The sequence below is a fragment of the Lathyrus oleraceus genome, chromosome 7 (genome assembly GCF_024323335.1).
Source record: "Lathyrus oleraceus cultivar Zhongwan6 chromosome 7, CAAS_Psat_ZW6_1.0, whole genome shotgun sequence".
In the NCBI taxonomy this organism is placed as follows: Eukaryota; Viridiplantae; Streptophyta; class Magnoliopsida; order Fabales; family Fabaceae; genus Lathyrus; species Lathyrus oleraceus.
This window is the reverse complement of record NC_066585.1, coordinates 200,452,228-200,465,974: the sequence shown is the minus strand read 5'-3', so window position 1 is coordinate 200,465,974 and position 13,747 is coordinate 200,452,228.

The window sequence follows — 13,747 nt, the reverse complement described above, 5'->3', positions numbered from 1 at the left end:
CAGTGATAGAATCGTTACCTCTTGTGGCGATCACGAACATTGAACGATGACAACGCCTCTACTCAGTCCACACGAACGGATTCCTTCAATCTCAGTGCTAGCTGCTACGAATGAAGGCTTTGAGTGAGTGAGAGAGAGAGAGAGAGAGAGAGAGAGAGGAACGAAATTCCAAGAGAGTATCAATGCTTCTACCCAATGGTTCTATTTATAGAACCACTTGTGTGGGCTTCAAGCTAAAAATCCCACTTAAGTGTATTTTGGCCCATATCTTATAATATGCCCAAAATCACTTAAGCGTGTGGTACATTACCATATCTCGTATTCCACTTAAGTACACCGTACCTTAAGGTGTTCCTTAGTTACTCTATCTCACATCAATCCGTCCTTTGTGTGTGACCCTGTAGGTTTTCGCGACGTTGGCAATTATATTAAATCACGCATTTAACATAGTAAACAGTGAGCGGTATCTAGCAACACATCACTGCTACCCAAGACACGAAAATGTCATGTGATCTGACAAATCCTTTTGTGATAATAATTATGTGTATAATTACCCTTTTGCCCTTATTTCTATATTGAACACAAGGCATAGATCGTGTCATCCTTGTCCAGTTCAATATTGGGCCCATAGACATTTATCCTGTTACGCAGGATGGGCAAATTCCATCTAGGTCACTCATGTCCCTTAGCATGCTTTGTGGAGTATCCATCAACTGTCTTTATGGTTATCCAGTTACGGACAATGTTGGATCAGCAATAAAGCACTCGACTCTACATCTAGGGTCCATAGTGGTTTCAGGTCGAAGAGTGGTATACACCATTATCACCATGAGAATAACTTATGACACTTTGCATAACATTCTATATAGCATTCTCATAACGGGTCAATCCATTATAAATATTACTCTTAATATTCATACATATGTTTGAGACTTGATAACTCCTTATCCATGATCCATGAGATGTAATCATCAGTCTATAAACATAATAGTCTCCATGCTTTAATGTTATCCCACTTCACAATAAAGCTCGACTACGGATACTTTAAGAATAGTGTTCTTATGTTTAATGTGATCTCATGATTAAGTCATACTTGATACATTAAACGGACTAGCTATTCCAGGGACTTTATTAAACAAACATAATAAAGAAAAAGCCTTTTATTATTAATAAATAATTCGATACAAGTACCAAAAGTATTGGCCTCTAGGGCTTACACCAACACGATACCCGTGCAAAGCAAATGGGAGCATCTCATGCCAATCCTTGTACATTACAACCATTTTCTGGATGATCTTCTTAATGTTCTTATTTGCAGCTTCAACAACCCCATTAATCTTAGGTCTGTAGGGAGAAGAATTATGATGTGCAATCTTGAAGTCTTTGCAAAGAGCTTTAACCATATTATTGTTCAAGCTCGATCCATTATCAGTAATGATCTTACTTGGCACACCATACCGGCATATAATCTGATTCTTGATAAACCTCACAATAACTTGGTTGGTCACATTCGCATACGATGCCGCTTCAACCCACTTTGTGAAGTAATCAATAGCCACCAAAATGAAACGATGTCCATTTGAAGCTTTAGGCTCAATCATGCCAATCATATCAATTCCCTACATGGAGAAGGGCCATGGATAGGAAATGACATTCAACAGTGTCGGTGGAACATGAATCTTATCCGCATAAATTTGACACTTATGGCATTTCTTCACAAACTTGCAACAGTCAGATTCCATTGTCAGCCAATAGTAACATGCTTTTAACATCTTCTTAGCCATAGCATGTCCATTGGAATGAGTACCAAAGGAACCTTCATGGACTTCAGTCATCAACAAGTCTGCTTCGTGTCTATCCATCCATCTGAGCAAAACCATATAGAAGTTTCTCTTGTAAAGTACATCACTATTCAGGTAGAAGTTGCGATCTAATCTTCTCAAAGTCTTCTTATCTTTCAAAGATGCCCCAGGTGGGTAAACCTGACTTTGGAGAAAACATTTAATATCAAAATACCATGGCTTTTCATCTTTGATCTCTTCAACAGCAAACACACGACTTAGCCTTTCAAGACGCATCACAGTCAAATTGGGAACTTCATTCCAAAACATCACCACAATCATTGAAGTCAACGTTGCAAGAGCATCTGCCATCCGATTTTCATCTCGAGGGATATGATGAAATTCAACCCTTTTAAAGAAAGTTGAAATCTGCCTAGAGTAATATTTATACGGTATCAAACCGGGTTGATTCGTCTCCCATTCACCTTTGCTCTGATTCACAACCAAAGATGAATCTCCATAGACATCCAAATACTTGATTCTGAGATCAATGGCCTCTTCCAGCCCCATAATGCAAACTTCATACTCAACCATATTATTTGTACACTTGAAAGTCAATCTAGCTGTAAACGGAAAATGTGTGCCTTGAGGAGTAATAATCACTGCCCCAATGCCATTACCATAGTGATTAACAGCTCCATCAAACACCATGCCCCAACGGGAACCAGGTTCTGGCCTTTCTTCAAGCAATGGTTCATCGCAATCTTTCATCTTCAAGTACAAGATCTTTTCATCAGGAAAATCGTACTGCACTGACTGATAATCTTCAATAGGTTGGTGAGCCAAATGGTCAACCAAGACACTACCTTTAATAGCTTTTTGAGATGGGTATTCAATATCATACTCTGATAACAACATCTGCCAACTGGCAATCCTTCTAATTAAAGCAGGCTTCTTAAAAATATACTTGATTGGATCCATTTTTTATATCAACCAAGTAGTATGGTTCAACATATACTGACGTAGACGCTTAGTAGCCCAAGCCAATGTGCAACAAGTCTTTTCTAGCATAGAATATCAAGTCTCACAGTAGGTGAATTTCTTACTGAGGTAGTAAATTGCATATTATTTCTTTCCAGTTTCGTCTTACTGACCAAGAACACTGAAACACACTGCGTATTTGACTTGGATTGCACATGCTTATTAGGTTTTTATAGTTATTTTCTGGTGTTAAGTTTTCCTTTTGTCCTATTTTCAGATATTTTTCCCTATATGAGCCTTTTGTGAAGGAACGAAGCCAAACGAGCAAGAAATCGAAGTTTTTGTAGAAATTTGTGCACATGGCGTCCTACATGACTGCCACCAAGGAGGGTGCCATGACGTGTAAGCTGTCAACCGGTGGTAACTGCCATGTTTCCCATGATCTTTCCATGTTGTACACACGGCGGGCGCCTTGGTGGGGATGGCAGGCACCACCTTTGTTGGCACGACCCCGCTAAGGGAAGTTGGAGGACATTTCTGTCTTTGACTAGCTTTTTAGAACTTCTATAAATAGGCGTTTTCACTTCACGAAAAGGCATCCAACTTAGTTCACAACACTAAGCCTAAAGTTCACCATTGTAAAAGCGATAACCCGTCACATCGGGGGGTTATCGTACTTGAGTTGTAATTAGGTTGGAGCACTGTACAAACAATCTTTCCGCCATTTTACTTTCCAGTCAAGTTTTCTTTTCAAGTGTACCAGATTAAAGTCTCTGATTTGGGGCAGGTTTCTTATTCAAGTTATTCGCATTTACGTTTTATTTTTCTTGCATGCTTTAATTTATTTATCTTCCTGTCTCGCTTTTACATACTCGCTTATTTAACTTGCACATTTTATTTTACTCGCCCTTTTTAAATATGATTTATTCTGCTATGTTGTTGCTTATTTTCATGTCTGGCTAAATATTTAAAGGTTAGGATGTAAGGATCATCGTTAAGATGATACTCCATTATTTGTATCTATAGAAATGCTTTAGGGGTTGTTTTAATTTTGACACAATTTTTCAGTGTTTATTTTGTTCGGTAACTATGAAAGTAAAGTCGAAGTATAGTTGGGTAAGATCGAAAGTCGTACAACTCTTAATGATAAACTTGGTTAGTTTTAACTGGTCAAAAGTAGCGAAAGCACTTTGTCCGATTAATTTGGAATTCTTAACACTATTAAAAAACGACTTTGAAATTATTTTCAGACGCGTTTGTAGGTTTAAAATCCGGATACTTGAGCGAAAGTCATGGACCCCTTTTAAGTTAAACTTTCCAAAGCAAAATCACTTTTTAACTAAGTCGAGGATTTAATTTCTTAAAAATAAGTTTACTACTTTAACACGACAAGCATCCTTCATTTATGACAATGGAGGGCATTAATTAGAGAGTAAACTCGGTTTTGAATACGCGAAAGCGATAGTTCCTATTAAATTGAATCTTCTCTAAGTAGAAAATATTGCCCCATAAGTAGATCTGTTTAGAAACAATTGGAGTATTTCCTAACTGATGTGAGTTACATATGAGCCTGCATTTTATCTGAATTTATTTACTTCGTCATTCTCACTTCAGTATACTTAAACCTACTTATTTTACTACCTTAGATAAACACCGTAACAATAAAAATTGATAGATTGACAATTTGGTCTCTGTGGGAATGATAATATTTTGTATTACTTTGACGTGTTCCGTATACTTGCGGATAGCATATTGCACAACACCCATCAAACATAACCCATAATTTCTTCAAAAACAGTCAAATACGTGATCAATGGTCTTCCTCCAACAGGCGGCGACAGAATCGGAGGCTCAAGCCGATATTCTTTGACACTGTCAAAAGCTTTCTGGAAATCTTCGATCTAATCACAAGATTGATCTTTCCGAAGAAGCGTGAATATAGGCGCGCATGTGGCAATCATATGTGATATGAATCTTGAGATATAACTCAAGCGGTCGAGAAAACCTCTGACTTGCTTCTCAGTTTTGGGTGCAGGCATCTCTTGTATTGCTTTGACCTTGGTAGGATCAACTTCAATACCCTTCACGCTAACAATAAATGTAAGAACAAAAATAGTTCTACAACAGATTCCAAGATTTTGATGATAACAAAGGATGAAACCAAAAATGGAACTCTAACGAAAAGTTTCTAAGTGTGCAGGACTCTAAACAAGAAGAAAGAATCTGATCACGTCATCAGATACAGAATCAAATCAGATACAAATTACCAGAAGATCAGAAGCATCTGAAGTAGAAACGCGCTCTAGAAGCTCTGACTTTGAGCAACAGCATATCAGCATATCAGAAGCATCTGAAGAAAAAGGATGCTCTAGAAGCTCTGACTCTGAGCAACGGTACATCAGAATTCTAAAAGGATCAGAACTATCAGAAGCTCTGAAGCCAGATCTCAAGATCTCAGGTTAAGAAAATAACGCAGACGCTGATAATGGATTTCATTATCCAGAAAGAATAACGGCAACTTCAACTTCAAATGGAAAGAACTATATTTGGAAAGAAGTTATTCAGGGAAACAAACTTGTTTTTGGCAAGAAACAACGAAGTAATGGCATTTAACTCTCATCAAGACTAAAAATCTGCCATCATTACAACGGTCGTTTTTCACCTCTATATAAAGAACGGCGAACCTCATTGAGAGATACACCTGAACGCACAAAATTTCTCAACTCTCTCTCTAATCTTTCACGAGCTTTTGCTCATTACGTGAAAATTCTTATCTGCTCAAATTGCTGTAATACTTGCTTTATCCTAGAAGCACTTTAGATTACAAATTCTGTTTTTACCTCAATTGTTTTAATTCCTCAAGTGACTCTGCGCAGTCTGTATACTTGAGAGGACTAAGAGATCTTTCTCTTAGACGTTGGTTGTAATAATCTTTCAAGATTAGTGGATTAAGTCCTTGTTGAAGGCGAAATCACCTTGGCCGGGTGGACTGGAGTAGCTTTGTGTTATAAGCGAACCAGTATAAAATCATGTGTGATTTTATTTTGTAAAAGCGCTTATTTTCCAAAATAATTCAAACCCCCCTTTCTTGTTTTTCTCACCTTCAATTGGTATCAGAGCTTCGGCACTGTTATTGATTTTCTAATCAAACACTTAACAGTGTAGAGAGATCCAGAACGAGAAAAACTATGACCCAGACAAACGAAAGAGACAGTTACAATGCTAAGCCTCCTGTTTTTGATGGAGAGAAATTCGATTACTGGAAAGATAGAATTGAAAGTTTCTTTCTGGGTTATGACGCTGATCTCTGGGACATTGTCACATATGGATACACACCTCCTGTAACTAATGCTGGAGTTGAAGTTCCCAGAAGTAAGATGACAGACGATCAGAAGCGCGTATTCAAGAATAATCACAAAGCCAGAACGATACTTCTCAATGCCATATCCTATAACGAGTATGAAAAAACACCAACAGGGAAACAGCTAAAGATATACTTGATTCTCTGAAGATGACTCATGAAGGAAACTCTCAGGTCAAAGAAACAAAGGCTCTGGCTCTAATCCAGAAGTATGAAGCCTTCAAAATGGAGGATGACGAAGCCATAGAGGTAATGTTCTCTAGATTCCAAACTCTTATTGCAGGTCTCAAAGTTCTAGACAAAGGATACACAACTGCAGACCACGTCAAAAAGATAGTCAGAAGCTTGCCAAAGAAGTGGAGACCCATGGTCACTGCTCTGAAGCTATCAAAAGATCTGAACAACATCAATCTTGAAGAGCTTGTCAGTTCCCTTAGAAGCCATGAGATAAAACTAGAGGAAGATGAGCCTCAGAAGAATAACAAGTCTGTAGCATTAAAGTCCAGACCTGAAAGACGCAAATCTGACAGAAACAAAGCATTCCAGGCCGAAACAGAAGATGCGGATGACTCTGAACAGGAAGATTCTGATGATGAAGAAGAATTGTCCCTCCTGACCAGAAGAGTTAAACAACTCTGGAAAAAGAGGAACAACAACTTCAGAAGACCAAGACCCAGAGGGGATAGATCAGAATCAACCTCAAAAGGTAAAACTAACAAAGATGTTACTTGTTATGAATGTAAAGAAACAGGTCACTACAGGAACGAATGCCCCAAGCTAAAGAAAGACAGCTCCAGAAAAGAAAGCTTCAAGAAGAATCCCCTCAGAACCAAGAAGGGATTAATGGCTACCTGGGATGACCGTGAATCTGACTCTGATGAACAGGCCAATGTGGCATTCATGGCTACCACATCCAGAAACAGTTCAGATGAAGAATCTGAAGAGGTATTTTCTGAACTCTCTAGATCTGACTTAGAATCATGCTTGTCTGAAACTCTTAGCTCATATCAGAAAATAAAACAAAAATTTAAAGCTGTAAAAGATTGCCTTGAAGATAAGTTTGAAGAGTGTGGCAAACTTGAGATAACTATTTCACAACTAAAAGATGAAAACAGAAGTTTGACTTTAGAAAGAGATGCTGCAAAGAAAAAAAATTCAAAACTGGAAGAAGCGTTATCTCAAGCTCCACAAACCTCAAACACGATAATTTATAAATATGAAAAGGCATTTCAAAAGTTTCTGAAAAATGGGATAGGAAGGAGTGTTATGGCATCCATGATTTATGGAGTCAGTCAGAACAATAAAAGAGGAATTGGGTATGATCCTAAGGAAGATAAAACTCCTACTAGTGACCAACCTAAATCCCCATTTTCATATCACTATACACACACACAAGAACAAAAATTTGAAAATGCTAGAAAACCCAAAGTAATAAGAAACTCTGGGAAAACTAATTAGAAAGGACCCAAGAGACTCTGGGTACCAAAAGATAAGATTGTTTATGTTGCAGATATCTTATGCAGCAAAGTTCAAACACCAGTCATGGTACCTGGACTCTGGATGCTCGCGACACATGACAGGAAGAAAGTCTATGTTCCAAAGCCTGGAACTTAAAGACGCTGGATTCGTAGGCTTCGGAGGAGATCAGAAAGGAAGGATCAGAGGCTCCGGAACTATTGGTAATGGTACTCTTCCCTCTATATCTGATGTCCTTTACGTAGAAGGATTAATGCATAATTTGTTATCCATAAGTCAATTAAGTGATAACGGTTATGATGTGATCTTTAATCAAAAAACATGTAAAGCCATAAATCAAAACAATGGTTCTGTCTTATTCACAGGCAAGAGGAAAAACAATATTTATAAAATTAATCTTTCTGATTTAAAAGAACAAAATATGAAATGTCTGATGTTTGTTCACGAAGAGCAATGGGTATGGCATAGACGCTTGGGCCACATTAGCATGAGGAAACTATCTCAGCTAAATAAACTCGAGTTAGTCAGAGGCCTACTGTTAGATGCCCAAAAGTGCTTATTTGGGCTATCAAATGTGGGCATCTTTCACTCCATTTCCTTGCTAAAGTGTTCGAAACCACCTTTGTTTTGGATGAAATGCAATTCAATGATAAACGATCTTGGTACCTTTGATTTGTGTGTTATTGTGCAGGAAGTAGGCATGAAATAATAGAAAGTGAAGACACAAGAAATTTGGCAAAGGGATCAAATAAAACAAGCATTCATCAGCTTGCTCGCTAGGCGAGGGTTGTGGCGAAGGACTCGCTAGGCGAGCGTCCAGCGAGAGCTCAGCGAAAAGCTCCAGTATTTTACAGTGGCAAACATGACCACACTCGCTAGGCGAGCTTCCAGCGAGGTGTGTGGCGAACACGTCCAGACTTGGTGAAAAGCGCAGCCAGCACTCACTCGCTAGGCGAGCCTTTAGCGAGCTCCCAGCGAGCATTCCAGTAGCAAAACCTCTCAACCTCGCTGGAGCGAAGGTTGAAGCGTGGCCTTCGCTAGGCGAAGGTTTTGTTCGCTCAGCGAACATGTCAGTCTGGCAAAGGCTATTTCTTTTGGCGCAGGTGCCTCAGGTGCCTCATTTAGGGGCTCGCTAGGCGAGCCATTCTGCTCGCCTAGCGAGCCATTTTGCTCGCCTAGCGAGCATGACAGCCCAGTAGCAGCTCTATAAGTAGCAAGGGCTACTTTTTGGACCCATACCTTATTTTTCCATACTTTTGTACTTTTTCTAGATATTTTTACAGCATTGTTCTAAGGATCTTTTGTGACCTAGAAACCATTTTTCTTCATCTCTTAACCATCTTTCACAAAAAGAAGGCGGATTCCCATCCAATCTCGATTATTCGACTCGGATGTTGATCAACCTTCTTCCGAAACTTGTTGACCAAGCTACCATGAAAATGAGTAGCTAAGTCCTTCATTTTGTCAAGGTTAGATGTAGATGATCATTAGCTTTGTGTGTAAATGTAAGGATCTTCATTTGTAAACTCTTTAATGGTGAATATATGGTGAAAACTTTATTCTTATTGAAAACTCTTTGTGTTGGTTTATGATCGAGAGATGTTTACCAACTCTTAACCTAGGTTTTCATCCAATCTTGTTTGTTAGCTAGAGATAGTAATGAATGATTTTGTTCACCATAAGGTTGAACCAAAAAGTTGTCATTTTGATAGATTGTGTTAGAGATAAACAATGGATCAAAGTGGGAAAACTCACAATGTGTGTTAGAGATAAACACATTGGGAGGACTTTGTGAAATAGTTTATCATCTAAAGGAGCTTATAAGTTTTGTTGATCGAACATATACATGCAAAGTGATCGTCGAACCCTAACTTTGGCAATATTTCTCAAATATTCAAACCAAAACTTTTACCGCATTTTATTACACGTTTATGCAAGATATCGTGACAAACACCAAAACCCCATTGTTACCTTAAGCTAAGAATTAAAACAACTGTCGAAAGGCGGTGATATCTCACAATCCCTGTGGATACGATAACAAAAACCCGACACTTAAAATTACAATCAACACCTACCTAAACTGAAGTTCTCTTCAGATGCTCTATGTGAAGCATGTCAGAAAGGAAAATTTTCAAAAACATCTTTCAAAAAGAAAACTATTGTTACTACCTCTAAGCCTCTGGAACTTCTTCACATTGATATATTTGGTCCTGTGAAAACAGCATCAGTCAATGGAAAGAAGTACGGACTAGTCATTGTTGATGATTTCAGTCGCTGGACATGGGTGAAATTCCTTAAACACAAGAGTGAGTCTCACTCTGTATTCACTAGTTTCTGCTCCAAAGTGCAAAAAGAATTTGACTCTAAAATTGTCAGAGTCAGAAGTGATCATGGTGGGGAATTCGAAAATAAATCCTTTGAGGAATTATTTGACTCTAATGGAATATCCCATGATTTCTCCTGCCCTAGAACTCCTCAACAAAATGGAGTTGTAGAGAGGAAGAATAGGACACTCCAAGAGATGGCCAGAACTCTGATCAACGAAACTAATATGGCTAAGCACTTTTGGGCCGAAGCTGTAAATATAACGTGTTACATTCAGAATAGAATCTCCATAAGACCTATTCTGGAAAAGACTCCCTATGAACTGTGTAAAGGAAGAAAACCAAACATTTCATATTTTCATCCATTTGGATGTTCTTGCTTTATTTTAAACACTAAAGAACATCTGAACAAGTTTGATTCCAAAGCACAGAAAGGTATTATGTTAGGATACTCAGAACGCTCTAAAGGCTACAGAGTATACAATACAGAAACCAAAATTATGGAAGAATCAATTCATGTCAGATTTGACGATAAGCTTGACCCTGAAAAGTCAAAGCTAGTTGAAAATTTTGCAGATTTAGAAATCACTCTTGCAGGATCTGACAAAGCTCCAGAAGCAACTACCACTCAGATTTCTGAGGAAATTAATCCTCCATTAATCCCAAAGAAAGCTAAAAGTCGCCTCAACATATCTGAAGAATTGATTCTGGGCAACAAAGACGAACCTGTCAGAACTAGATCTACCTTCAAGACCTCTGAAGAGACTCCTCTGGGACTAGTGTCTCTGATTGAGCCTACGTCCTATGATGAAGCACTTCAAGATAACGACTGGGTTTCAGCCATGCAAGAAGAGTTAGATCAATTCACAAAGAATGATGTCTGGGATCTTGTTCCCAAGCCCAGAGGCACTCACGTTATCGGAACCAGATGGGTATTCAGAAACAAGCTGAACGAGAAAGGAGAAGGCATTAGAAACCAAGCTCGACTGGTAGCTCAAGGTTACAGTCAACAAGAAGGTATTGACTACAATGAAACCTTTGCTCCAGTCGCAAGGTTAGAATCTATTCGTCTTCTTGTATCTTTCGCTATAAACCATTCTATTAAATTATATCAAATGGATGTCAAGAGCGCATTCCTTAATGGTTACATATCAGAAGAAGTGTATGTCAACCAACCTCCAGGTTTTGAAAATCCAATTTTTCCAGAACATGTTTTTAAACTTAAAAAATCTTTATATGGACTTAAACAAGCTCCTAGGGCTTGGTATGAACGTTTAAGTAACTTTCTTCTGGAACACAATTTTTTCAGAGGGAAAGTTGACTCCACACTCTTCTATAAGAACCTTAACAATGATCTCATGATATGCCAGATATACGTTGATGATATTATCTTTGGTTCAGCTAACGCCTCTGTTTGTCAAGAATTCTCTGAGTTAATGCAGACAGAATTTGAAATGAGCTTAATGCAAGAACTAAAGTTCTTTCTGGGAATTCAAATTAACCAAACTTCAGAAGTCACGTACGTTCATCAAAGCAAATACATAAAAGATGTTCTGAAGAAATTTGACATGGCTGAATGCAACTCTGCAAAGACTCCCATGCATCCAACATGCATTCTTGAAAAGGAAGAAGTCAGTAAAAAGGTTTGTCAGAAGCTCTATCGTGGTATGATAGGCTCCCTTCTCTATCTGACTGCTACTCGACCTGATATTCTCTTTAGTGTCTGTCTATGTGCCAGATTCCAATCAGATCCTAGAGAAACTCACTTAACAGCAGTTAAGAGAATTTTCAAATATCTGAAAGGAACTCCTAACCTGGGCCTGATGTATGAGAAAACATCAGAGTATAGACTTTCGAGTTACTGTGATGCAGATTACGCAGGAGATAGATTGGAACGAAAAAGCACATCTAGAAATTGTCAGCTCCTAGGAAACAATCTGATATCCTGGGCCAGCAAAAGACAATCAACTATAGCTCTATCAACTGCAGAAGCTGAATACATCTCAGCATCACTGTGCACAACTCAGATGCTCTAAATGAAGAATCAGTTAGAAGATCTGCAAATCTTCGAGAGTAACATTCCTATCTTTTATGATAATACTGCTGCCATTTGTTTAAGTAAGAATCCCATTCTACACTCCAGAGCCAAGCACATTGAAATAAAACATCATTTCATCAGAGACTATGTTCAGAAAGGGATAGTAACATTGAAGTTCATTGACACAGATCATCAATGGGCAGATATCTTTACTAAGCCTTTAGCTGAAGATAGATTTCTTTTTATCTTAGAAAATCTGAACATTCAAAACTGCCATGAATAAATTGTGCCTCTGAAGATGTAAAATGAGACTCTGACATAAACAAATGAGTTTCTGCCTCTGACTCTGATACTTCTACCAAGTTAAGAAGATATCTAAGTTAGAAATCTCCAGGAACCATTCGTTTGGTATTCCTGAAGATCAGATAAAGCAAACACGTGGAGTGAATTGCGTCTAACCTTGGAAATTCTAGACAGCTGTCCAGAAGTAATTCAAAGGACAGACGTCTGAGATCTCCTCGAGCAGTGTGCATACTGTTGGGATTAGACATTCATTAATGAGCCATAATCATTTCTCCCTTTAAACGTGCTAACTTGGTTTTTGTGTCAACTCTGATTTGCGTATCGTTTTGCATGCGTTTCTTTTGGGTATTTAAACACTCCTCTCACACTTCACACACACTTCACTCTCACTCACTTGTTCAACCCAAGTTCTCTCAGGCATTTCTGCAAACAGTTCATCTTCTTCCCGTTCTTCATCAACAATGGATTCTCAACAACAATTTGTATTCAACTATTCTCAGCAAATGAACTCCAGCAACGCGGCTCAAAGCACATCTACTCCAACTGTTACAGGCGTAACTACAATACCAGTTTACAAGGAGCCTCACATTCTTGACCGTGAGCCACATATAAATCTTGCAACTCCTTTCGAGAAACTGGACGTGCTGTGTGAATCCCTGGTGGATTTTAACAACATGAAGAGAAATGGCGTAGACCTCACTAAAGAACTTCATCAACAAGGTTGGGGAAACTACTTTCAACGCCTCTACGGTCCAGTTTACCCTTATCTCATTAAGGAATTCTGGAGGTTTGCTGATGCTGACGATCATTTCATCGTCTCCTACGTTTTGGGTGTAAAAATTGTGATTACTGAAAAATCAATCGCTGCCTTGCTGAACATGGAGAAAGCTGGAGGAATAAGAATTTACAACATAAATCCCAGGGCGAAATACATTGCTCATGAAATCAACCCCACAATCTTCAAACTCAACACAGAAGGGAACCCCTCAAAGAACAAGGAACTACATCAGAATCTCCGGGTGTGGCTCAAAATCATTCTGGGAACTAATCATCATCGCCCAGCATCAAACTCATCAGATTACATCAATACAGATCAGAAATGTATTCTGTACTGTATTCATAATGGTCTGAAGCTTTGCCTCCCTGCACTCCTCTTCAAATACCTCAGAGATTCTATACGGGAAACCAGGAATAACATGAAACCCAGAACTTACATTCCTCTGGGAAGACTCCTCTCAAATGTGCTGATAGAAAATGGTCTCGTGGACCATCTGATAAAACACAACCTCATGGACGACTTGGCAATAGAAACTGGAAGGCCTCTGAACTCCAGGAATCGGAAGAGCATGGGGATTCTGGAGAAGATTCACGTTAAACCTACTCTGGACACTTCTTGGGAAGCCTTAAAAGATCAGAGGGATATGCCAAATGGTCTATGTAAGTTCTACAAGGATGAACCCAAAGAAGCAATTCTCCACTACCT